The sequence below is a fragment of the Myxine glutinosa genome, chromosome 8 (assembly GCF_964187855.1).
Source record: "Myxine glutinosa chromosome 8, kmMyxGlut1.1, whole genome shotgun sequence".
In the NCBI taxonomy this organism is placed as follows: domain Eukaryota; kingdom Metazoa; phylum Chordata; class Myxini; order Myxiniformes; family Myxinidae; genus Myxine; species Myxine glutinosa.
In genome coordinates, this window is record NC_136268.1 from 4,946,798 (window position 1) to 4,972,303 (window position 25,506).

Below are 25,506 nucleotides of genomic sequence, written 5' to 3' on the forward strand. Positions count from 1 at the left end.
GGTTAATTTCGTGTCGCGTATTCTGAGGCCTAGTAGGCTACCATGTCCGACCTTGAGGCTTTGTTTTTCTCTCAGCAGTCCATCAATTGTGCTGCAATTACTTTCGTTCTCTGTTTTTGTCCCAGTCTTTCATCCCATACTTCCTTGTTTAAAATCTCAACTCAAAAAAAAAAAACGAAAAAAATATTTCCTTCTCTGTTCTTATTCGTTTATTCGTTGTTCTTATTTGTTCGTTCGTTCTTCGATCACGTTGTTCGTGATCACATGATCACGTTGTTAAAAATGTTTAAACTTTCCCCTGAAGAACTGTATTCTGTCGTATATTATAACACCTTTTTCTTCTTCTTCTATAAAAGGATGCTTTTGACTTGCTCACAAAATCTATTCATTCCAAAAAAATTCCATTTCTTACAGTTCCTCTTTTCTACATTCCCGAAACTCTCCTGCACTCCACACCCCTCCAGCATCCTCAAACGTATTTTTGACTCGAAGGTCTCAAGAAACTCATTTTGCAATAAATGTTCCTTTCCCATTAATCGTACACTTTTCAAAATCCAATCTCACCCCTCCCCTCCAAATCTTCCCCATCACCCCTCCCCTCCAAATCTTCCCCATCACCCCTTCCCTCCAAATCTACCCCCTTGAGCCTCCCCTCCAAATCTTCCCCATCACCCATCTCTGTCAAATATTCCCCCTTGCCCCTCCCCTCCAAATCTTCCCCATCACCCCTTCCTTACAAAACTTCCCCATCACCCCTCTGCTCCAAAACTTCCCCATCACCCCTCCCATCCAAATCTACCCCCTTGCCCCTCCCCTTCAAATCTTCCCCATCACCCATCTCTTTCAAATCTTCCCCCTTGCCCCTCCCCTCCAAACCTTCCCCATCACCCATCCCTTTCAAATCTCCCCCTTGCCCTTTCCCTCCTAAACTCCCCCCACACCCCTCCCCTCCGAGACTCTCCCTAGCTCCTCCCCTCCTAGACTCCCCTCTCACCCCTCCTCCTCAAAGCGTCCTCCCCGCTTCTTCCCCCTTCCAACTTTCACCTTCATCTCCCCCAACCTTCTGCCTCGCTCTTCCCCCTCCTCAAATAACACCTCACTGTGCCTCACCCAATCACCATCAAACCTTTTATCTGCCCCATTCTTCCCTTTCTCCAAGCTATTCTGAAATCTCTGACACACCTTCAACAGCTCTCCCTACCTCTTCCTCCTCTTCCACATCTTACCCTACCCCTCCCCCCCCCCCCCCTGTTCTGTATCCGATGCTCCCCCTTCCTCTTCATTAACGGTATGGACCTCAAACATCCGGGGCCTTCGCTCAAACTTGACTGATCTCTCAATACAGGTTGCTTCTGACAAACCAGACGTGATCTGCTTAACAGAAACTTTCCTCCTTCATGATGTCTCTGATTCCATAGTATCTCTCCCAGGTTACTCCCTCCTCCGGTATGATAGACCTGAGCCTCGTCCTGGAGATGGGGTTGCTATCTTTATAAAAAAAACTCTCTTCCTCACTTGCCCTGCACTGCCCTCTCTCCACATCACCCCCAGGAATACCTTTGGCTACGGCTTCCCCTTCGCTCCCACCTTTTGTTCATATGTGTGTTGTACCGTCCACCAAACAATGATGACTCCATCTACATCTCGCTGTCTGATAATATGGACCAACTTCTATCTACCCATCCCAACTCTCTCTTCCTCATATGTGGTGATTTCAATTGCCACCATGCCAGTTGGCTGGGTGTGGGTACCTCTCTCACCAGCCATGGCTCTTCAGCAAAGGACTTCTGCGACTCACTGGGACTGACACAATCTGTCAATTTCCCGACCCGGATCTCAGTCAACGGAGCATCTTCTCTTCTGGACTTGGTTATGACTAACTTCCCTGAAAATGTCTGCTGCTCTTCTTCTGCTCCAATCGGCTCATCTGATCATGTGCTTGTTAAAGTGGACATCTCTCTGACCATTCTCAGAGAGCCTCCTCAGCGTCGATGAGTCTGGCATTTCACTCAGGCCAACTGGCACGGTCTTCAAGCAGCCATCAATCATCTGGGCTGGTCTCCCATCTCTACCGCCTCTGACATCAACTCATCCTGGGAATTCTTCCAAAGTAAATTGCTCTCTCTCATGCACAGATTTATCCCATCTCGTCTTCAGTTGTCATACCCTTACTCCCGTCCATGGTACACAGAATCTTGTGGTGAGGCTTTTGCCCAGAAACAACTTGCTTTCGTCTCGTGGAAAGAAAATCCAACGGAAGGAAATCTCATTTCCTTTCACAAAGCCCGAAACAAGTGTGTGTCCACCCTCAGGGGAGCCAGGAAACAATATCTCTCCGTTCTCAGGACCCAACTCTATTATCTGTCTCCCTCTTCCAAATCCTGGTGGCGTCTGGTCAAATCTGTTTCTGGTGTTTGTTCCCCCGCCATCCCCTCCCTCACCTCAAACAGCTACACGGCTGACTCCGCACGTGAAAAAGCTGAATGCTTCAACTCTGTGTTTGCCTCTAAATCTTGTGTCCCAAACCCACCCCTCTCTGTACCCACTGTACCCAGTCATACCCAGCTGCTCCTGGACTCTGTGTCCTTTCCTCCTGACAAGGTGGAAAAGTTTCTGTCAACCCTCGACTCTGATTCTGCAACTGGACCTGACGGCATCAGCCCACGAGTCCTAAAATCCTGTTCTTCCGCTCTTTCACTCCCTCTCTCTGTTCTCTTCACCCTCTCTTTTGCTCAAGGTCATCTGCCATCTGCTTGGAAATCAGCCAACATCACCGCTTTGCACAAAAAGGTGCAAAAACAGATCCTGGCAACTATAGACCAATCAGGCTTCTCCCAATTATCAGCAAAGTCATGGAATCCATCATTGCTTCAGATATGAAATCTTTCCTCTTCTCCAATGACTTGATCTCTGATCATCAGTTTGGTTTCAGACCTGGTCACTCTACTCTGGACATGCTGCTTCTGCTTTCACAACAATGGATGGAGGTCCTCAATGCGAAACAGGAAATTAGAGCTGTCTCCCTTGACATATCACGTGCCTTCGATACGGTCTGGCACCCCGCTCTGCTCACCAAACTCTCCTCCTTTGGTATCCATGGAAATCTCCACGCATGGCTGGCGGACTTCCTCTCTAGTCGTAGTCAACGTGTGGCCCTGAATGGGTTTCTCTCATCTCCTCTTCCTGTTCAGGCTGGAGGTCCCCAAGGCAGTGTTCTGGGCCCTGTGCTTTTTCTGGTCTTCATCAATGATCTCTCTGACTCTCTTGAAAATCCTCTCTATCTCTTTGCTGATGACTCCACTATCGGCCGCTCCATTCCTCATCCCTCAGATCGGCAGTCTGTGGCCTCCTCACTCTCTGCAGACCTGGGAAAAAAATCACAGACTGGTCAAACAAGTGGAACATGTCTTTCAATCCTGACAAATCGCACACTCTTATGCCTAGGTCACACATAGGCGGATTTGTCGGCGACTACTGGCGACTTAAAAAATCGCCACCGTCCGCCGACAATCGTAATGAAACCGTAATGGACGGTCGCCTGTAGTCGTGGTTATCCTCCCCAGGTCGGCTGCAGTCGGCAAGAGTCGCAAAGGGGCCAAAAAGTTTTTAAAATGTTTAAAAACGGCGCGCTCAGTCGCAATGGAAAAAAATCCGCCATGCTGTCGTGATGGAACTGCCATGCTGTCGTCGGTATCCGTAATAAGAGCGTAAAGCGGCTGCAACCCAGTCGCTCATAGTCTTCCGCAATCGCCCCACCAGCTAGCACGGCAGAGATGCGAATGCCATACGGCCTTCCTGCGGCATCTTCCCGACTACGGGCCGACACTGTTGCGGCTGCATATCGACTACAGAAGAACTGTCACGTCTCCCCTGCGGCTATGGGAGACTGACGACGACAGCAGTAGGACTAGTGGCGGCCGAGTTACGGCCATTGGTGACAGAGATACGACTGCCTGGCGACTGCATTACGACATACCACGATTTTCTGGCCAGGTATAAATAGGGGTGGACATTTCAGCTCACTGCAGTATGTTCTATGGTCAAGGTCTACCAAGGGTCTCTCTACCAACATCTATCATGGATGATGAACATAGGATGAAGCTGGTCCTTCTGAATGACTTGGCAGCACTGGACCAAGATATTGCTGCGAATGACATACTGCTGGCTCATGCTGAACTCCATTCCATGGCAAGACAGGATGGTGTGAGGGTCTCCGTGGAGTGAGGTCCTGTGGTGCCGACAAGGATATGGCTTTATTGTTTGGACTTGGGACTTTTGGGAACTTTATTTTTGGGACTTTGGTCCTTTGGAAACTTTATTTATGGGACTTGGGACCAGTGGAAATAATTTGTGGGACTTTATTTCCATTCTCTCTCCCTGCAGAAAAGTTTGATTATTACATTACAATGATACATCTTTATTAACTTTCTTATTGTACATCAAACATCTTTATGCTTCATGTCATACATCATTGAAATGAATAAAGTGAAATGTAAAATAGAGAAATAAAGATTTTTTTAAAAATGCAAAATAGAAACACTGTAACGGTAGCTTTAGCCGTCTGATGAGTGCTTGTAGCGAGGACGAAACAGTGATTTTTGAAATTTATATTTAATACAAACAAATTTATTTGTTCATATTAAATACAAATTTGTTCATAGCACAAGTATCCAATAATGAATCACAATGTTCATAGCACAAGTATCCAATAGCACAGCACAAGTATCCAATAGCACAAATATCCACAAGTAATAACTAATGTGTCAATAATCCTGACTGCCAGAGTCATCGTCATCGTCAGCTGGTGGCAGGTTCGGTGTAGACATCGTCTCTTGATGTGTGAATCATGTGTGAATGATTGTGTGTGATCACACAATCATCATGTGTGAATCGTCTCCAATCGCCGGCGGTCTTATTGCAGTCTTGCGGACGTCGGAGTAAACCGCCACCCGGCCCCAATGCAGTCGCCGCGATCCGCCATCGGTCGTAATCTAGCCGCCAGACTGTCGCCACGCTGCCGCCGTGCATCCGCAATGCAGTCGTCGTCGATCTTCGACAGTCGCCATCCCACTCGGGGCGTCGTCGCAATGCAGGCGCAATGTGGCCGCCTGCAGTCGCCATACTGCCGCCTGACCATATTTGACCGCCCGACATCGCCAGTAGTCGCCGAAAAATCTTGATCGCCGGCAGTCGCCGGTAGTCGCCAAAATATCCGCCTATGTGTGACCTAGGCATTACAATGTCCTGTACAACACCTTTGACGCTCTTGCAGCTGGAGTCTAGATCTACTGTAATCTATATATCCCACACAGGATGACAACATAACCCTTCCTGCCGCTCCTGTTCAGAGTGGGTGCACTAGTTGCCTGAAACCAGACCCAGCTGCCCATAAGACGTGTAATGATATTGAATCAAACCATGAAGATCCTCGGAGGTGAATTGTGTAATATTGTTTTGTCAGTGGGGGGTAGTGATATGTAGAGTCAGGTAGATTTGTGTAGGTATCATGCTCCGGATGTCGGGTAAGAACCATCACCATGTAATAAGTTTTGTTTAGCCGAGTAAGGTGTATCTCCGTCTCCATTATGAAGAATGGGGCATGTTAACTAGTATAGGGATAATGTTATTTCTCCTGTCGTCAAACCTCAGTAATTTATCCTTTATCTCTTTTGGCACCACACTATAGACAATAGTGAGGAAATGCCCATTAATTAAACCACACATAACAATAAAAACCAACCGGAAGCCAGTTCTGAGCATGGCCGTTTGGACGCACCAGCTACATCGCCACGGACGACAGGCAGGCCGAAGACACGCCCCGATTAGCCGTGATTGGCCAGGGCGAAGCAAGAAGCTTCCACCGATGGATTGGCAAGGACCACCGATGACGTCAGAGGCAAGCAAGAAGCGGCGCGCTGATTGGTGGAGAAGCGCTGATGACGTCACAACCCCGACAATGAAAGAACTCTCAGGCGTACATTTTCTCTCTTGTTCTCTTGCCCTCCTTCTTGCCCTCTGCTCCTTGCCTTCACTCCTGCCTTCCTCTCTCTTGCTCCATTGTCGCTCTTGTCCCTTGTTATTTTCCCTCGCGCTCTGGTGCTTGGACCACCATGTCGAAGACACCACCGGGAGATGTGCAGAGGCAACGGGAAGAGCCCGCAGCCAGGGAACTGCGGTTCTCCAAGTGTACGAGCGCTGCAGCATGACGAGGCCGGGGTGAGTGAGATGCCCAGCGAGACCTAGCAGGGTGTAAGCAAGCGGACTGTGGCCTTCTTCCCGCCAGGGGCACCGCCTGGTCCGTACTGCGCACATGGGGCCTTGGAGATCCCTGACGAGACCTCACCAGTGATCAGAGCTAAGCACACCCACACGTTTTTATTTTCCAACGTTCTTTTATCCCTTTTGTCTGTGTTTGGTTCTGTGTGCGGGTGCGCTCCATATAGGAAATTTAGTTTTACCGTCGCGTTTTTCTTGTTACCGGTTTTTCTTGTTACTTGTTTTATTATTTGTTTTTATTGTTACTTATATTACTTGTTACCGGTTATTACTTGTTTTTCTTGTTACATTTGTTTAAATAAACCCGTTTATTTTTGGACATTTTAAATCCGCCTCGGTTTGAGTTACTTTTTGCAGGTTGGGACTGCCTGCAATCGCGACAGGTAAGCTTCAGCTTCCTCTTCCCCTTTCTTCCCCCACATATATAAAATCCGCATTTGGGCATCGCCTTCAGAGTTAAAGCTCGCTATTGGCCATTCATGACTCTCCTGGTGTTAACTGGGAGGGAATCACACGACAATATCTTTAACAGCACGGATGAGGGGTTGAGTGGACAGAGGAGGTGAAAAAAATATGTTTTGTGTCACAAGTTGTGACCACAGTGCGGTCATTTTTGTTTTCTTGTTGAGTGGTTTCCGAGAAAGTGATATGTCCAATTTTTTGTCCTTCAATCCAATATGGCTGCCATATCATATGACATGATATAAGATTTGGCAATAAACAATTCTGCATGGGGAGTCCCTCCTATGTATAACTTGATCGGAGAAGCAGTTGTAGAGAAATAGATTTTTAAAGTGAAAATATATAGATGTGGACACGAAGACCTGGTAAATCTCCATTCCATCTCCTGGAGCCCACCCATGTGTGGGGATAGCAGGCAAAGACAATTTGCGCACACACACACACACACACACACACACACACACACACACACACACACACACACACACACACACACACACACACACACCAATACTCTTGCATTCCCTTCTGAGTGAGACAAAAAATTGGATAAAGAAAAATGTATTCCAAGTAATGACAGGCAATGACATTCCCTCTCCAGCCCTATTGACAAAAACATGAAACATACATTCCAATCAATACGGGCTGAAAACAAGCCTTGGAACATTCGCCAAACACATTTCCTTGTCAGATCACCTTGACCATATTTCTTCCGTGTCCTGCTATTGGAACACTGGGAAGCTGTAAGTATGGAAATCAAAATAAACATGAACAAAATCACTGCCCAAAGCTCTCAACAATCAGCTCCTGAGATTCTCTTAGTAATCAGTGACCACCTTACAAAACGCAAAAATCCATCACGGTCTAAACATTTCTGAACAGGTGTCAGTAAGATGGCCGATTGGTGAGTCCAGCACCTACTCGCATGGAGATATGCTGAAACAATAACTGTGGAGAAATATTAATGGAAATACTTCACCAGTGTATGGTATTTCCAACTACATTTATACGATGTTTTCAAAATACGACATACATACCTATTGTTACGTTGGAGGGGGTACATATTATGTAGATTATAGATTATAATTATCATGGACTGTTTGATCAACTAGCTTAGAATATTCTTCTGCAACAGGGTTTTGTTAGAGTAAAGTTGTCTTGCTTGTTATTACGTCTGTCGTTGGAGGGGCAGTGTTGACATTAGCCTAACATAAGGAAGAAAAGCATGGGTCGTTCTCTCTGTAAACCAGGTGAGGAGCTGTAAACCAGGTGAGGGATGATGAAAAAAGAGACTGCCACAAAAGTGGGAGATAAGTTGGAGTTGAGTGAGTTGGAGTGAGGACCCAGTGAGTTAGAGTGAGGACCCAGTGAGTTGGAGTGAGTGAAGACCCAGTGAGTTGGAGTGAGGACCCAGTCAGTTGGAGTGAGTGAGGACCCAGTGAGTTGGAGTGAGGACCCAGTCAGTTGGAGTGAGTGAGGACTCAGTGAGTTGGAGTGAGCGAGGACCCAGTGAGTTGGAGTGAGGACCCAGTGAGTTGGAGTGAGGACCCAGTGAGTTGGAGTGAGGACCCAGTGAGTTGGAGTGAGGACACAGTGAGTTGGAGTGAGGACCCAGTGAGTTGGAGTGAAAACCCAGTCAGTTGGAGTGAGCGAGGACTCAGTGAGTTGGAGTGAGCGAGGACCCAGTGAGATGGAGTGAGGAACCAGTGAGTTGGAGTGAGGACCCAGTGAGTCGAGCTGATCTGTTGGGGTGGACACAGTGCCCCTTTGGTGTTGGGGCTGTGAGCCGGGTCCTACCCATTGGCGGGAAAGCTGTCCTCTTCTCTTTTCTTCTTCGGAGAGTCCCTCTTGGGGATTGACTATCCTCGGCTGGGCTTCGCAAGCTTCGAGTACCACACGGTGGCTCGCTGATGTCCCTGGCCACCTGGCATACAAGCCTGCCTGTCGCTTCACTTTCCCCTATCACTTCGCCCTTGGGATGCTTCACCTGTTCAATGGTCCATCCTGGAGCTGGAGACCTGCTTGGGTGGAGCACTATTATGAGATCCATCGAGTGGACAATACGTAAAGATGCCCGTTTTAAAAGTATGCCTTTCTGGGATTGAAGAAGCGGACATGTGAGTTTAATGCAGTGGCATGTTCCCGGATGGAACGGGTATTTACTCGTAAATATAAATATGACTCCCCTCATCATCTACAGCAAGTTCTACTCACAAGTTTGTTGAATGGCCTTCCCTGAGCAGGCCTTCTCAAGAACCGGAGCTTGCCGTCGGTGACGTACCAGTACCAGTGCCAAAGCACCAGTGCTCAAAGCTTTCACCCTTCCCATCCTCTGCCTGCATTTCTTCTTCATTGCCATTTTGTTTAATGAAAACAGTGTTGTCAACAACAGTCAAGGATGCGTCATTGCGTCAGTCCTCGTCAAAACAAGATTGTTCAAGATTCGTTGCCAACAATGTTGTTGTGTTGCAACAACGAACATTCACCAGTGTGTGATGCACTTTATAGTTAGAGTGTCTGCTTTGAATCTGACAGGTCGGCAGTTCAAACCCTGGTGGAGTCATACAAAAGACAATAGAAATGGTACATACTGCTTCCTTCCTTAATGCTCAGCATTTAAAAGGTTAAGAGCACAGACAATCCCATAGGTTGGCATCCATGGGACAATCCCATAGGAAATTCCTCCTGAAGAAATGCCCCGCTGAGTTCAGTGAGAAAGGCGACGCCATTGTCGTGACGTCACATTGGTACCCAGGGTATTCCGGGGAAATGACGGAACTTCCCCCAAGACCAGTGGCTGTGTTTGTCTCATCTAACAGTCCTGTACTATGTTTCGATTATTTGTCTGTGAGGTGTGTGTGTGTGTGTGTGTGTGTGTGTGTGTGTGTGTGTGTGTGTGTGTGTGTGTGTGTGTGTGTGTGTGTGTGTGTGTGTGTGTGTGTGTGTGGCAGCTCCACGACTAGCCTTAGATCTTGTGAAAAAGGTCATGCGGCTCGCGAAGTGTTTAGTCAGGTTCACTGTGTTTTTTCGTTCAAAATTTTTGGAGATTAGCAAAACTATCCATTTTTGGAATATTCAGAGCATGAGGAATCCAAAAATTAATGTTGGCATTTGCGTAGACACCTGCATGGCCGCCATTTTGGATTTTCAAAATGGCCTCCATAAAATACATAATTTGCGCTATCTCGGCTTCTAGTCAACCTAGAATCTTATTTAAATACGCTAATCCTAAGTTTTCTGGGTCAAAAAAACCATTGGTGGGATCATTAGACTTCTAATCCTCACATTTACTTCACTTTTAGGACTTTCCAGATGTTATTGATACAAAAGATATTCAGCTCACATCTTCCGGCCTATAAACCTTTCATTGAATATGCCTATTCCATGTTTCCAGAGACAAGGAATCCACTTGTAGTATAGCGAGACTCCTAATTATTTTAACACGTGATTCATTTTCAGGAAATATGTATCTTGGCAGCAGTTCTGTTTATCTTTCTAACTGAACTAACACTTATCTTGGTGGAGGTGTATAATATATGCTGGATGTTGTTCTGTACTTTCAGGGCATAACTCATGATGGATGAAAGCCCTGATGACAACAACTCCGAGGAGCCTGTCGACTGGAAACTATGCATCTTCTGTCAGGAGTCTAACACTAGTAAAGGGGCAGTTGTTCTGAATCCCAGGACCGAATCCTACTAGAAACGACTTGACGTGGTGACGGAGCGACCCCGCGTACATGATGGACAATTTGTTGCAATTCAAATACGTCTCCAAGGATGTACCAAAGAAATGCTGCTCGACAAGGAAACAACATGGCATCGAAGCTGCGAAAATGACGCGGAATGTAATGCCGAAAATGACACTCAGGACAGTGATGAACATCTGTAAAAGCATATTCCTGAACGGTGTAGACCTAGTAGATCCTGTGTATAGGAATTATAGTTTAATCTGATACTAACAAGGCTGCTTTCTTGCTTTATAAACCCATACCGATAAACTTCAAAGGACTTGCAATATCATGTGTTATGTAATAGTAGTGTAATAATGTTGCTTCTGGGACACCTCCGTTTAACATGGGAAATCCCTATCTAATGTCATTTACCCCCTTGTCTTTTTCAAAAATCATAAACACCTCTATTTCTCCCACCCTCATCTTTATGAACCTTTTGTCTGTAGTACCTATCCTTAATGTTGTTCATTAGACCACTCAAACACTACAAATATTTGTTTTCTCTTATAGACCTATCATCCTTCTTCTACATATCATCTGGCAGATTAATCTTTGACCCACTCAAACATTGACCCATTCACTTCCATATTAATTCTTTCCCTCCCTCATTGCCCCTAAACACCTATATTTCTCTCACCCTGTTCTTTACGAACCTTCTAACCTTTTGACATGTTATCCTTATTCATTAGACCACTTAAACACCTGTGATCCTTCTGACCTCATGGACCTTTTAACCTTTTACTCTTAATATCATCTGGTGAATATAACCCACTCAAACAACGACCCTACAAATATTTGTTTATGCGTGGGAAATAATTTAATTCTCCTACAACTCTCTTCACCATCTAATATATTAACAAAAAATATGTTTGAGTTTGGTTCTTTATTAAGATATTTTAACTGAGCTAAGATAAAATGGTAAACCTCCCTCAATGTTCTTGCTTGAGCGCCTCCAGTGCCACATACCATTTTTAAATTAAAGTATATATTTTCCTGACAACCATCAAAGTTTTCCGTCCACTCAAAAATATTTCCATCTTTTTTACCCAATTCACCGGTATTTAAATTAATTCTCTTATTTGTTTTGTGAACTTTTTTACCAGTTGCCTTTTCAATTATACCTATTTGATATTTTTCACATTCATTATGTTTTCCATTTATATACCAAGGTTGATTACACCTCCACTCTTTAGTCTGGTTGATACTTGGTTCTATCATTTATATAATAGTAAAAAAGGCGGCGGTAGCCCGTTAAAATCCCCAACCCCCCCCCCCTTTTTAACTTATCACTTATATATATCTTATCACTTATATATATCTTATCACTTATGTATATCTTATCACTTATATATATCTTATCACTTATATATATATCTTATCACTTATATACTTATATAACCATAAGGGAGACTATCAATTCCATTTTCTAAAATAAACCTCTTATCATCAAAAGCCCCCAATGCTTTCTTATTTATCTCTTCTGAATATAATTGATGTTTATAACTTCTTATTCCATTAATCTTTCTAAACTCTTCTTTCTTTGTTGTTAAACAGTTATAATAATCCTTAAAGTTTATTGTTTCTTTAATAACATTTTTCTTTACACCTTTTAACTTCTTATCAGTCTTTTCAACGTTATTCACAATGTATTTATAAGCATAAGCCTTTGACCTCAATCCCACAAATTCACTCATAACATTTCCTCCTAATTCATCCTTGAACTTTCCAATCACCTTTTTATTTTTAGAAGAGAACAACTCACTCTCTGGACTGTAATTACTCGTGTCATAGATATTAATGTCTCTTTTCATGTCTGAATAAACATCGTTGGTATTAATTTTCAAAATAAAACTATCTGTATCCATATAAAGTAGATTAACATCATTTTGATATTTCTTCCTCAAGTTATTATAAAAGTAATCATACATTAATGACTTTGATAAATCAAGAATTGTTGTTCCAATATAAATAGGTTTGTTCATTTCAATACTCTCTTTAATCAAATGGATCGCACAAAAGTTCTCAGTAAAGACCTCAGCTCGAGTAAAACTCGGTCTATTAATTAATTTTGATGCTTGTTCCCAAGATGTTGATAGTCTGATATTTTGTCTTTTCCTCACATTCTCCATAGTCTTACCAAAGACCGCATTATTCATCAATTTATAAAAGTCTTTCTCAAAATCTGTTTTTGACTCTGTTCTTCTTTGTGTATTAAAATCAATGTACCCCTTTAACCAATGACTTTGATTGAACTTTAGAACCCTATGGATCTTCTCTACTCTTAGACCTTTTGATAAATATTGTCGCAAATTTCTTTGGTGTAGAACATAATTTTTCTTGTTATATAATGTAGTAAGTAATTTTTCTGTTGATTCACCTATATCAAACGATCGTTGATAATCACTCAACCATTCTTTCTTTGGACTTGCTTTCTCACAAGCAAATGGGAGATCTTTGTGTAGGTTATGGAGTTCCTCTGGATATTTTAAATCAATTTCAAAATAATAACCAACTTTTTCTTCATCCAATTCTTTTTGTGTAGAGATACATACATCTTGTAAAACGTTTTTGTAGTCTTTTTCCTTTACCCATCTAAGTTTTCCATAAGGAAGAGCCTGAGACATTGCCCAGCCATACAGGTTGTTCGCGTCATAGTACATCAAGTAAGAACTCTCTTTCGTTGGATCATAATTTGGAAGATATTTGTTATTTGCTTTTGCGTATCTACTCGAGCAGACTTGTGAAATTCCACCTCTTTTTGCCTTTTCAATCATCAAAAGCATATCAACATCGGTTATCAAATCCAAATCTTGTTTTGTCATTTTCAACATCGCACTCCAGGCCAATCCAGGTGCTGTGTAGTAGTGAGCAGGATCCAATCCATATCCAGTGCGACAAACAGATCTAAAGGCTTCAAATACATCGGCCAATAAAAGCACATCAGTTTTGAGATACAAATCGTGATACTCGCCAAGATTCTTGATGTTATATTTTTCCCAAACATTTTGTGCGTGTACATAATCTTTATCAGATATATGACTATTATTTAATTTGTTATAGAAATTTTCTTTTGAAGGAAGTTGTGTTTCATTGAATCTCTCAAATGAGTCCATATAGTCATAGGGGTAAATTCCCTTTTGTGTTAGAAAATCTTTATCTAAAAAATACTCTGAAAGACATGGAAACTCTTTTAGATTTTGAACCAAGTTAACCAATGGACTTGCCATGAATTTAAATGTATCAAGAAATCTGATATGAGTAATAGGAGATGTGTGAATTGTTTTTGTGAATGAAATGTATTTCTGATCCGTGTTTGGAATTGCTGAGATACTTCCAGAAGTCTTTGAGAGTTCCTTGATAAATAGATGTGTATCATAATGAGCGTTGTTATGAAGAAAGACAGGAATGAAAGAGGGGAGTTGATAATTAATATTACAACTTTGATGAGCCGGACCTCTATATTTACCAGTGAGATGACAATGGTCTCTAACCTTTAGACCTTTACCAATTTTCTCCTCACAAATATGACAGACATTGTTTTTTATAAATTCCCTTTTTTCTTTACTTGTTAAGGACATTGGTTTATTGGTTTCTCTCATTATCTTGGTTAATCGAACACAGTCTTTTTCTAGTCGTTTCACAAACTCCTCTGGGGTATTTGAGCCTCTATACATCTCTAACTTGTTATATTTATCACCAACGGATGATTTGATATAATAACAAAAACCACAAGGAGTATGTTTTTGATATTTATTTGTGTATGATTCTTTTGGATCTTGAGAAGCAGTATCAATTTTTTCTAAAATACTTTCAAAATCAGCATATATAACAAATGGATGTTTGATCTTTTTATTTTCATCTTTGAATGTGATCTTTGAGCCTTCTTTAGGCATATTGATTACCGTTGATTTATGTTCGCCACAATAATTTGAATGTTTATCTAATCTTTCTTGTGAATTGAAGAAGTTAAGACAACGCAAACAAATATATATTTTATTTGTTCTCTTACAGACTTGTGCTTTTATTAATTTAGCAATATCTTTGATGTATGTATAATGTGAATTTTCGTCTGAATTAAAATATAGAAGATTAATATGAGTTTGTTTACAATTGTCAGAAAGCTTTAAAACCTGAATGTTGTTTGTTTCTGTTAGACCATAAACATTAACTGATAAATTATTCATCTTTTCAAATTTAGGAATATCATTTAAAGTCATCGGAAACTTTAGATCTTTCGTATTTAATGTATTCTCATATTTTTTATAATGAGATACTCTTTCATCATGAAAATGTGGAGGATGTAAGTGTGCTAAAATAGACCAGAGAAAACATTTATTGTCTTTATTTTTGATATTGATAACTGCTTTTCTATTTTTGATAACACTGGGTAAATCAATGTAAGAAGAAGCTTTTAGAGGATCTGATTTAAGAATATGAATGTCTATGTAAATAATTTTTCCTATATTGAATCCACTTCCTACGATTGAATTATCCACATCTTGCTCTTGTTTAATAAGTTCATCATAGACTCCTGATGTTTTAAAATCTTGATATGAAGATATAAAGTGTGGCTCAGTTCTCATGTATGGTGCATCTATAACTCCTTCATCCTTTGTCATTTCTAATTTTACTCCCATATAAAATTTAAGTGGTTTCATTTCCTTTAGTGTTTTTTCAATCAACGTTTGAACAGCAGGTTTAACTATTTCTACAGCATCAACTATAGACTCTGGTTCAGGAGGTTTGAAGTTAAAGACTCTTATTTTAATATGTCCTTTGAATGCTCCATCAGAGTTTTTAGTTGTGATAAAATTTGATAAATGTAGATTTGTTTTAAGATGTATTTTGAAGCCTTTCTTGAGGATATTTTTATTACATGTAGAACAGTGTTTTGTTTCAGGTGGAAGAGGGGAAAGTTTGTTTAAAATGTTGTATGTATGTTTTGCGGTGAGAATATGTTGTTTATAATATTTTACTTCCTTCTCGCAAGTATCACAATAAACCATATTTATAGCGTGAGAAAACGTGGTGTTTTATATATATCACTGTGCTTAAAATAAAACACTTTTGAGCTTTACAGCTCCGTTTTATATATATCGCTGTGCTTAAACTAAAACACTTTTTCACTCAGAATCATCTAAGTCATAACTATCACATGAATACTCAGAATCATACTCAGAGTCATCAATAAAGCTACTCTCATAACTATCATTTGAGCACAAACTATTAGTATCATAACTATCATCTGTGTTCAATGAAATACTATCATCACCATCGTCCAAGTTCAATGAAATACTATCATCACTATCGTCTGAGTTCAATGAAATAGTAAAATCTTCACTGCTGTATTGACTCATATTTAATTAGCAAGAAAAATATTCCCATCAATATCTATATACTTTCTTTCATTAACAGATTCAATCTCTACAATTTTTATATCAAAAGTTATCTTTAAATAATCTCTAACTATCATAGAACGAAATGACATTTCACCAGAAATATTAACATCATTCATTTTACTTAGATCTACACCCTTTGGATTATTAAAGAAAATACAAATGTCTCCTCTAGAATTATTAATGGTCTTATCATTCTTTTTCAAAGTATCGTGGTCAATCACTTTTTCAAGCTTTGAATAAATTGCCAGGAGTAGAGGAGAAACTTTTGTTAGATTTACTTTAATGGATGTCTTTCCAGGTATAGTTAGAGCTCTTCCTTTAAATGAAATAGAGGGGCTCATGTTATTTTCCATAACTGGTTTTACCCAAAAATTTCCATATTTATCTTTGTTCAATTTAACATCTTTGACATATTTTTCTATATCTTCCACCGAAGTAGAGATTGATTGAAATTTGTCTTTTGTGCTTTGAAACATTGTATTTATTAATGAATAAACTTGCGTTTAGTTTAAGTAAAAATTTACCACATAAATATGATAAGTTCTGAAGGATATTTAGAATTTCCAGACTCTCCATATGATAAATTAGAGAATTGTCCGGCTTGTGATAGAGTGGGGCTTAATGATGAGGATTCATATAAACAATGTATTTTCTGTGATTTAATTTTAATTAATGATAATAAGAAATATAAAAAAATATATAACTCTTTTAAATTAGAACCAAAAATGAATTACTTTACAAGATTAATAAGAGAGATGAATGTTAAGTATTGTGATGATAATACACCATTTCTTTCAAGGGAAGAGACTAATTGTATTGAGGAAATGTATAAGGGTTTAATGATATTTATTATTCAAAATAATTTTAATGGAAATGTTAATACAAGATACTATATAAATAAAATAATGGATTATTTTGAAATTAAACCCGAACTCAGGATAAAATATAGAGTTTCTCAAATAGCTCAAAAAAAGTTGGATAACTTGTTTTCCAAATATATAAATGAATGATTTTTTACCCGTTTGGGAAAATAAGATAAAATTTAATAACCATAAAAACATTCCAAATTCATTGAGATGTCTAATAGTTGGTTCAAGCGGATGTGGAAAAACCTGTTTACTTTTAAAGATGCTCCTTGGTTCTAATTTTTTAGATTATGATAATTTAATAATTTTTACAAAGTCAAGTTTTCAACCCGAGTATCAACTACTCTCACAGGGTTTTAATGCGGGTCTTAAAAAGGAAGACATTATCGGTTTATTTAAACTTCAAAACAAACTAAATGATTATAATATTGATGATATAATACAATTATTTTGTGATACACAGAAATCAAAATCGAAACCCATAACTTGTATTCTCAGTGATAATACGGATGATATACCTTCACCTCAAGATTTAGATAAATCAAAAAAGAACCTTGTCATCTTTGATGATTGTGTTAATGAGAGAAACCAAACAGTAATGGATAGCTACTATACAAGAGGGAGACATTCTTCTTGTAATTGTATATATCTTAGTCAATCATATTTTCAACTCCCTCGACGCTCAATAAGAAACAATGCCAATACTTTTATTTTATTTAAGTTAAATTCAATAGATGTAAATAATTTTTGGAGAGATAATTGCTCTACGTTATGTAGTAAAAAAGAATTTGAAAATTATATGAAACACACGATTGGAAAATATAAATATATTGTTGTGAAACAAGATGAGATACTAAATGATATTTTTCAATAAATAAATACAGAAAATGAATACTGAAGAAAGAGAAAGAAAGTTTAAGGAACATCAACAATTAGTTTCAAAAGTTGTTAAACAACAGGAAGAGATAAAGAAGAAACGGAGACAGAAACTAACTGGTGAAGAAGCCTTTGAAAGAAAACAAGAGAAATTCTTTAAACCACTTTTGAAAACTCAACACCCTACAGTTCCCACGGTAGAATTTACTCCGAAAAAACTTCAAATGCTCAAAGATTTTAGTCAGATAACAAAACAAGAACTTGGTGAATTAGAATATGATGACGAGGGATTATTTCGGAAACTTGAGCAGGTAAATCAACCCCCTAATTATGTTGTGGAAGCTCTTCAAAACAATGAATATTCTGCGGGTTCAAAAACCAGAGCAGGTCTCATTCCAACAGAAGAACCAGCAGTGTTTCATCTTGTGGAAGAAAAGGTATTGATATTTAATGATGAATTGATGTTCTTGAGTTCTACTCAACCAAATGTTAAATTAACTCCAAGATTAATGTTTCTTCTAACAAACCCCGGATTCAGCGGTTCAAAATATTTTGAGGAACCACTTGATATGGAAAGAGAGGAAGATAGGGTATATATTGAGTTGTTAAATACACTTGATTATGGAGTTTCTGTTGCTGGTAAAAGTAAGAAGAATGAGAAGGAGAAACATATTATTGATGCTTTAAGTAAGCTTGGTTCGGGTGTTAGTTTTCTTCCAAATGACCCATCACAATTAGTTAATAGGCTATTATTGTTATTAGGTAGTAAGAAGGCTGGAAACAACAATTGTTTTAATGAATCCTCAGCCATTTTAGATCAGTTGATGAACATGAAAATAATTAATAAATGTCAATACAAAGATATTTTATTAGATATTAAATAAGATGAGAAGCACAATTCTTAGTTTTAATTTCACAACGAGCGATTACACAGCTTCATTCCCTTACCCACTACAACTTGACCCCCTTACCTCATATGAGGCATCTTTGTTGTCAATGGAAACTTACAATACCCTTTTTAATATCACAGAGAAAAACAACAAGTTTAGTTATAATCCAGGCACTGCCTACAAAACTATAACTGTTTCACCTGGAGCTTACGAGATTTCTCAAATATCTTCAGAAGTCTCTCGCCTTATGAAAGAAAAAGGTGATGAACCAAAAAATATTGGAATAGATATTCAAACACACACTTCAAAATCAACTATTAAACTGAAAAATAATTATAAAGTTGATTTCACGATTGAAAATTCGTTCAGAGAGCTATTGGGTTTCTCTTCAAAAAAGATTGAAAATAACGGGACGTTTTACAGTGATAATGTTATCCAAATATCCTCCGGTATAAATTCAGTATTAATTCATTGTGATTTGATTGATGGTGCTTATAACGATGGAATAAGAACAAATACAATATTTTCATTCAGTGCATACTCAACCCCGATTGGTTATAAATTTAATATGGAACCAAAAAATCTTGTCTATTTACCTGTGTCAGGAAAAACCATATACAGAGTAAATTTTAGGATAACCGACCAAGATAATCGTATGATATCCTTTAATGATGAAATTATATCCATCAGAATTCACCTACGTGAAGTTTTTCAATAAATAAATAATGGTTATTGTAAGAAAACACGAGTTGGGAAAATATAAAATAATTACAGGGGAGGGCATGTTCCTTTCACCAGACTATACAAGGTATGTGGGTAAAGGATACTATAAACCTAAGAGACAACGGGGTGTGGGTCATCAATTTCGAAATAAAGGAGATGGGATAATTGATACTCTAATGGGTATTGGTTCAACCATTCTTAAACATAAAGACCTAATTGGTTCAACTGCTTCTCTCATGGGAAATGTAGCAGGTGTTGTAAAGAGTATAAAAGATGCTCAAAAGGAGTCCCATAAATTACAAGCAATCAAAGAAATTAAAAAAGGTAAAACTCAACTATCTTCACAAGAACGACAAAAAATCATTAAAATACTTGGGTCAGGGTTTCAACAATTTTAATACTATATAAATACAAGTATGGAAGCGATTGATAGTATCTATGATTTGGATGATACGATTATCATTTCAAACTCTACTAAAAAGGAAGACTATTTTAAGGTAAATGCTATTACAGGAACCGACTGGAATTCAAACGGAACAAAAAGTTTTGAAATAAATAATCAACAAACTTACTTGAATATAGCTGATAGTTTCTTGCTGTGTAAATTTAAATTCACTAAGGCTGCGAATAATACTAATGCTACACTCGTAAATGATTTCTTCTGGAAAATGTTTGACAGTGTTCGCCTGTATATTGGAACACAAGAGGTTGAAGCGGTTGATTATGTCTCTGCTACATCTGAAATGATGAAATTTACACTATATTCGTTTGGTGATAGAATGGGTAAGGGAGCTGTTGAAGGCTTTATTCCTGATATGTCAACGGGAACAAACACAGACCCTGGTTATAGTCAAAGGAAGTCAATGTATAATGATGACGCAAAAGCTGAGAATAGTTTTACCGTAGCAGTACCTCTTAAAGGTATATTTGGATTTTGTGATTATGATAAAGTTTTGTATGGTCTTAAAATTAGATTTCAACTACAAAGGAATGATAATGTAAATAGATTGCTTTTTGGGGATGAAAATGCTTTTGGAGAAAATAATAAATTTGTTATTAATGATTTGTGTTGGTATATCAGTGAATATACTCCTAATCTTAAAACGGAAGAGATGTTAAATAGAAGACTTAACTCAAAGAAACCGCTAAATGTATCATACCTTAAAAGAAGATGTCAACACGTTAAACTGGAACACACTACCTACACTTGGAATTTAGGTGTTCTTCAAGGAAAGCCACGATACCTCTGGCTCATTTTTAAAAAACCAGATGGAGAGGAGGGTACTAATAAGAATAATGCGCTGAGTGATAATGCTAAGGTGAAACAACTTCGGGTTTCTCTTGATGGCACATTTTATCCGCGAGATAGATTGGAAATTGATTGGGAAAAAAATGATTATGCGGAAGCCTACAAGTCCTACCAAAAAGTGTGTGAAAGTAATGGTAATAATGATCCTATTTTGGATATGGTTGCATTTAAAGGTTTATATACAATCTACGCAATTGACCTGAGTTCTCAAAAGGAAACTATAAAGTCTAATCGAGTGGATACTTCTCTATACATTGAAAGAGGGGAGAATGAAGAAGTTGATGCTTATTGTTTGCTTTTGGAGGAAACAGAATTACAGATTAATACAGATAATGGTGTTATGATTAATATCACATAGGTTTTTTCTCATAAATAAATGGTTGGGGTATATGTTAATCAAATCAATCTTAATAAATTAACATCTTGTATTCAAAATCAAAAGCCTTGTATTATTAATGTTAATACAATTCAAAGAAAAGGAGCTGTAAGAATTGATGTTTTACTCACACACACACAAGTAAAAACACTAAATGATGTTGGATCACTTAAAATTAAAATGACGAAACCTATGTTAAAGAAATATTCAATAGACGAGTCAAGAGGAGGATTTCTCCCGTTTCTAATTCCTTTATTTGCTGGTTTAAGTGCGGCGGGAGCATTGACTGGTGGTATTTCAGCAGCGGTAAAAACTGCTAACGAAAGGAAGGCACAACTAAAAGCTCAAAAAGAATTGGAAAGACATAACAAGGAGTTGGAGAAACAAATTAGTGGAAGTGGTGTAATTGTAGATTTTGCTCAAAAACTTGAAAGTCTACCTGATAAAGCTAGATTGTTGGTTGGTGATATGCTTTCCTCTATCGCTCAAGCGGGTGTTAAACTAACTAAACGGGGTAATGGATTGTATCTTTCTCATAAATAAATGGATAAATGGTTTAAACAATTTGGAAAGAATACAACGTCAAATATAGAACTAGCCAAGTATTGTAAAACACTAAAAATTGATAATGTGGTAATCTGTATGAGAGATGAATTAATACATATAAATAAGAATACAAAGAATATTATTATGAATTTAGACACACAGAATGGTTCTCATTGGGTTTGTATTCATAATAGTCAGGATAAATATTATTTTGATAGTTATGGTATGCCACCACCTGTTGAAGTAATACAATTCTTACAGAATGGTGTTTATCAAACATTTCAAGTTCAAGAAATTAATTCTAAATGTTGTGGTCAATTATGTTTATATGTATTATTTCAACTCAACAATAATGAAAATTTTTATGATATCATTTTTAATCTAATATAAATGACTTATGTTGGAAAAGATGGTTCTATCTTTGGAAAATCCTCTCAGGATATTGATTTATCAAATTATTATACAAAGGCACAGGCTGAACGACAAAAATATAGTGTAAGTAAAAATATTAATATGAAGAATACTTATAAATTAATCAATTATCCAAACCCTACAGATGCGAATGACTTAATTAGATTAAGTGATTTATCACAATATATATTTTTAAAGAAAACAGCACGTTTTGTGAAAGAAGTAAAATTTACAACCACAACACCTGGTTATACTGACCATACACCTTTCCTCATTGAATTTAACTACCTGCTTACAATTGAATTTTATAAAGAAGGACATTTAGTTAATATGCGAATTAATAAATGGGGGTATGATATGCCTGATTTAGGGTATAATTGGTCTTTTTCAATAAACATAGAAGACCTACATGATTTAAATCAGTCTCGTAAAGAAGAATATTATCCACTTGGTGAGGATAAGGATTTATGTGGAAGTACAATTAGTAAACAACAAATACGTGATTTTAAGAAAAGAAAAATATATGATAGTATAGCGATGGTTCGCATGACAAAGAAGGAAGGTAATGAGATAAGGATAGAAAGCCGAGGAATACAAACCGATTTGGTAGTGGGAAGATGGGGTGGTATTACCTGTCATAATATTAATCTCACATATATTTCTGATACATAAATGGCAGGAAGAAGACTACAAGAGAATTATAATTTTTGTATTCAAGGATACCTACAAGAAAAGGGTGCTCGGTATTACATACCTTATGATTTGGAGCATATACATGGGAATTTTGTCATTAAAAACTGGCCTTATACTGATATTGTTAAACCCACAAATAGAGACTTGGTTTAAAATATTAAATAAAAATGAACTTCTCAAAGTTATGAAATATAAAACTCTTTTAGAAATCGTCAACAAATCTTATTGGTATCCTATTATGAGAAAAATAATTATAGATACAAGAATATCTCAAAATCCAGATGAGTATATGTATAATATTCTTTGGGGTTCAAACTCAAGGGTAGCAAGGGATGAGGAAGGAGTTGAAGAAGAGAAGGAGGAAAGAGAGAAAAAGGAGAAGGAGGAAAGGGAGAGGGAGGAGAAGGAGGAGAGGGAGAAAAAGGAGGAGAAGGAGGAGAGGGAGAAAAATGAGAAGGAGGAAAGGGAGAAAAGGGAGAAGGAGGAAAGGGAGAAAAGGGAGAAAAGGAGAAGGAGGAGAGGGAGAAAATGGAGGAGGAGGAGAGGGAGCAAAGAGAGAGGGAGGAAAAATATAAAAAGATGGAAATCATTGAGATTCATAAAAGATTGAGTGTATTAAAGCAAATAAATCAATCTCAACGCACCGAAGAGGAAATTAAAGAATTAACAACTCTTATGAAGATAATGGTTTCAAAAATAAGAACGTCAATGTCTTCAATTTCAGGGAGGAGATTTAAACGAGAAAGTGGTGAAGAAGAAGAAGAAGAAGAAGGAAAAGATTATGTGATTGATGATGTTGGTGTCATTGACTTTAGTTAGTTTTTATTTGTAAATAAATGGAGGAGAGAGTGAAGGCATTCCTTAGGATTCTTTATGTTTTAAAAATAAAGATTGAAATGTATATGTTGAAAACCAAAAAGGTTTTGATACTCTGTCGGAATTTTTCTGATAAATAAATATGAGTTATTGTCTCAAATGTAAAAAGAAAACTAAATCTAAAAATATCTCTTATGTTAAAGCTAAAAATAATAGAGTTTATCAAAAAGGAATATGTCAAGTATGTGGCTCTAAAAAGTGCCAATTCATCTCTCCTAAAAGAGGAGGAGACATACAAAAGTTTCTGTCAGGAAGTAAATTTACAACAACTGGAATTCCAGGGGAATTACACCTTCCAGGGTATTCTTTCTGTGGTCCAGGAACAAACTTGGATAAAAGATTAGATGAGGCTGACAATCCTAAACCTTGGTCTAAACCTACAAATAGGGTTGACGAAGTGTGTATGAAGCATGATATTGCTTATGGGAAAACCACTACGTTGACTGAAAAACATAAAGCCGACAGCGAAATGTTGTATAATTTGTCTTTGATACAAAATCCAACGTTGAGAGAGAAAGTTGATAGGTTTATTGTGAGAAATTTGATAAATGCTAAATTGAAACTTGGTCTTGGTTATTCCTCAAAAAACTATTAGGCTCTAATGATGTCATCAAGACTGAGGAGCTTTTGGCTGAAGAATTACACAAACCTATAATCACAAAGTTTAAAAGAAGGAAGGTTTATTCTAAATACACTGACCACATATGGTCCGCTGATTTAATTGAATTGAATAATGACAGGGGATACAGGTATGCTTTAACCGTTATTGATTTGAGGAGTAGATTTGCCTGGGTTGTCCCTTTAAAAAATAAAAGGGGTGATACTTTAATGTTAGCCTTTAAGCTAATATTTGATCGGGATAAAAGGAAACCAAAGAAGTTATGGACTGATGAGGGAACAGAGTTCTATAACAAAATATTCATGAAATTTCTTAAGGGGAAGGGTATTAAATTATACAGCACCTTTAATGAAGGAAAGGCAGTTGTTATTGAGCGTTTTAATCGTACTTTAAAAGAGAAATTATATAAAAAATTCACACAACTCGGTTCTCAAAAATGGGTGTATTTAATTCAGGATATTGTAGATAATTACAATAATACAGTTCATTCATCAACACAATCAAAACCATCAGAAACATTTACAAAATTAGAATATGAAAAGGAGATTAATTTGAGAAAGCCCAAGTTTAAAGTTGGTGATATTGTAAGAATATACAAATGGAAAAGTCATTTTGAGAAAGGTTATACACAAAAATGGACTCGTGAATTATTTAAAATCATTGATGTAATGGATACAGTCCCTTGGACCTACAAATTATATGATTTAAATGGAGAAGAAATCTTGGGTTCATTTTACTCACAAGAATTACAAAAAACACAAGTAAGCAGATAATACCCTTGAAAATAATAAATAAATAAATAAAATGTAATGGGGATACGTTTTTAAATCTGTGAACCCCAAACACAGAATCCCACAACTTTTTAGTTGGGGCTTAACTTTTGTGTGTGTATAATGGGGATACGTTTTTAAATCTGTGAACCCCAAACACAGAATCCCACAACTTTTTAGTTGGGGCTTAACTTTTGTGTGTGTATAATGGGGATACGTTTTTAAATCTGTGAACCCCAAACACAGAATCCCACAACTTTTTAGTTGGGGCTTAACTTTTGTGTGTGTATAATGGGGATACGTTTTTAAATCTGTGAACCCCAAACACAGAATCCCACAACTTTTTAGTTGGGGCTTAACTTTTGTGTGTGTATAATGGGGATACGTTTTTAAATCTGTGAACCCCAAACACAGAATCCCACAACTTTTTAGTTGGGGCTTAACTTTTGTGTGTGTATAATGGGGATACGTTTTTAAATCTGTGAACCCCAAACACAGAATCCCACAACTTTTTAGTTGGGGCTTAACTTTTGTGTGTGTATAATGGGGATACGTTTTTAAATCTGTGAACCCCAAACACAGAATCCCACAACTTTTTAGTTGGGGCTTAACTTTTGTGTGTGTGTGTATGTGCGAGTGAGTCATAATAATATACAAACCCTAACCCAACCCAAGCCCTAA

The 25,506-nt window shown here is 37.9% G+C and overlaps 1 protein-coding gene across 2 annotated transcripts in view; it reads right to left on the minus strand.

The window, feature by feature from the left end:
• The window catches only part of LOC137432245 (CD9 antigen), a 65,957-nt gene that overhangs the window by 14,871 nt on the left and 25,580 nt on the right, over positions 1-25,506 (minus strand). The window lies entirely within an intron of this gene.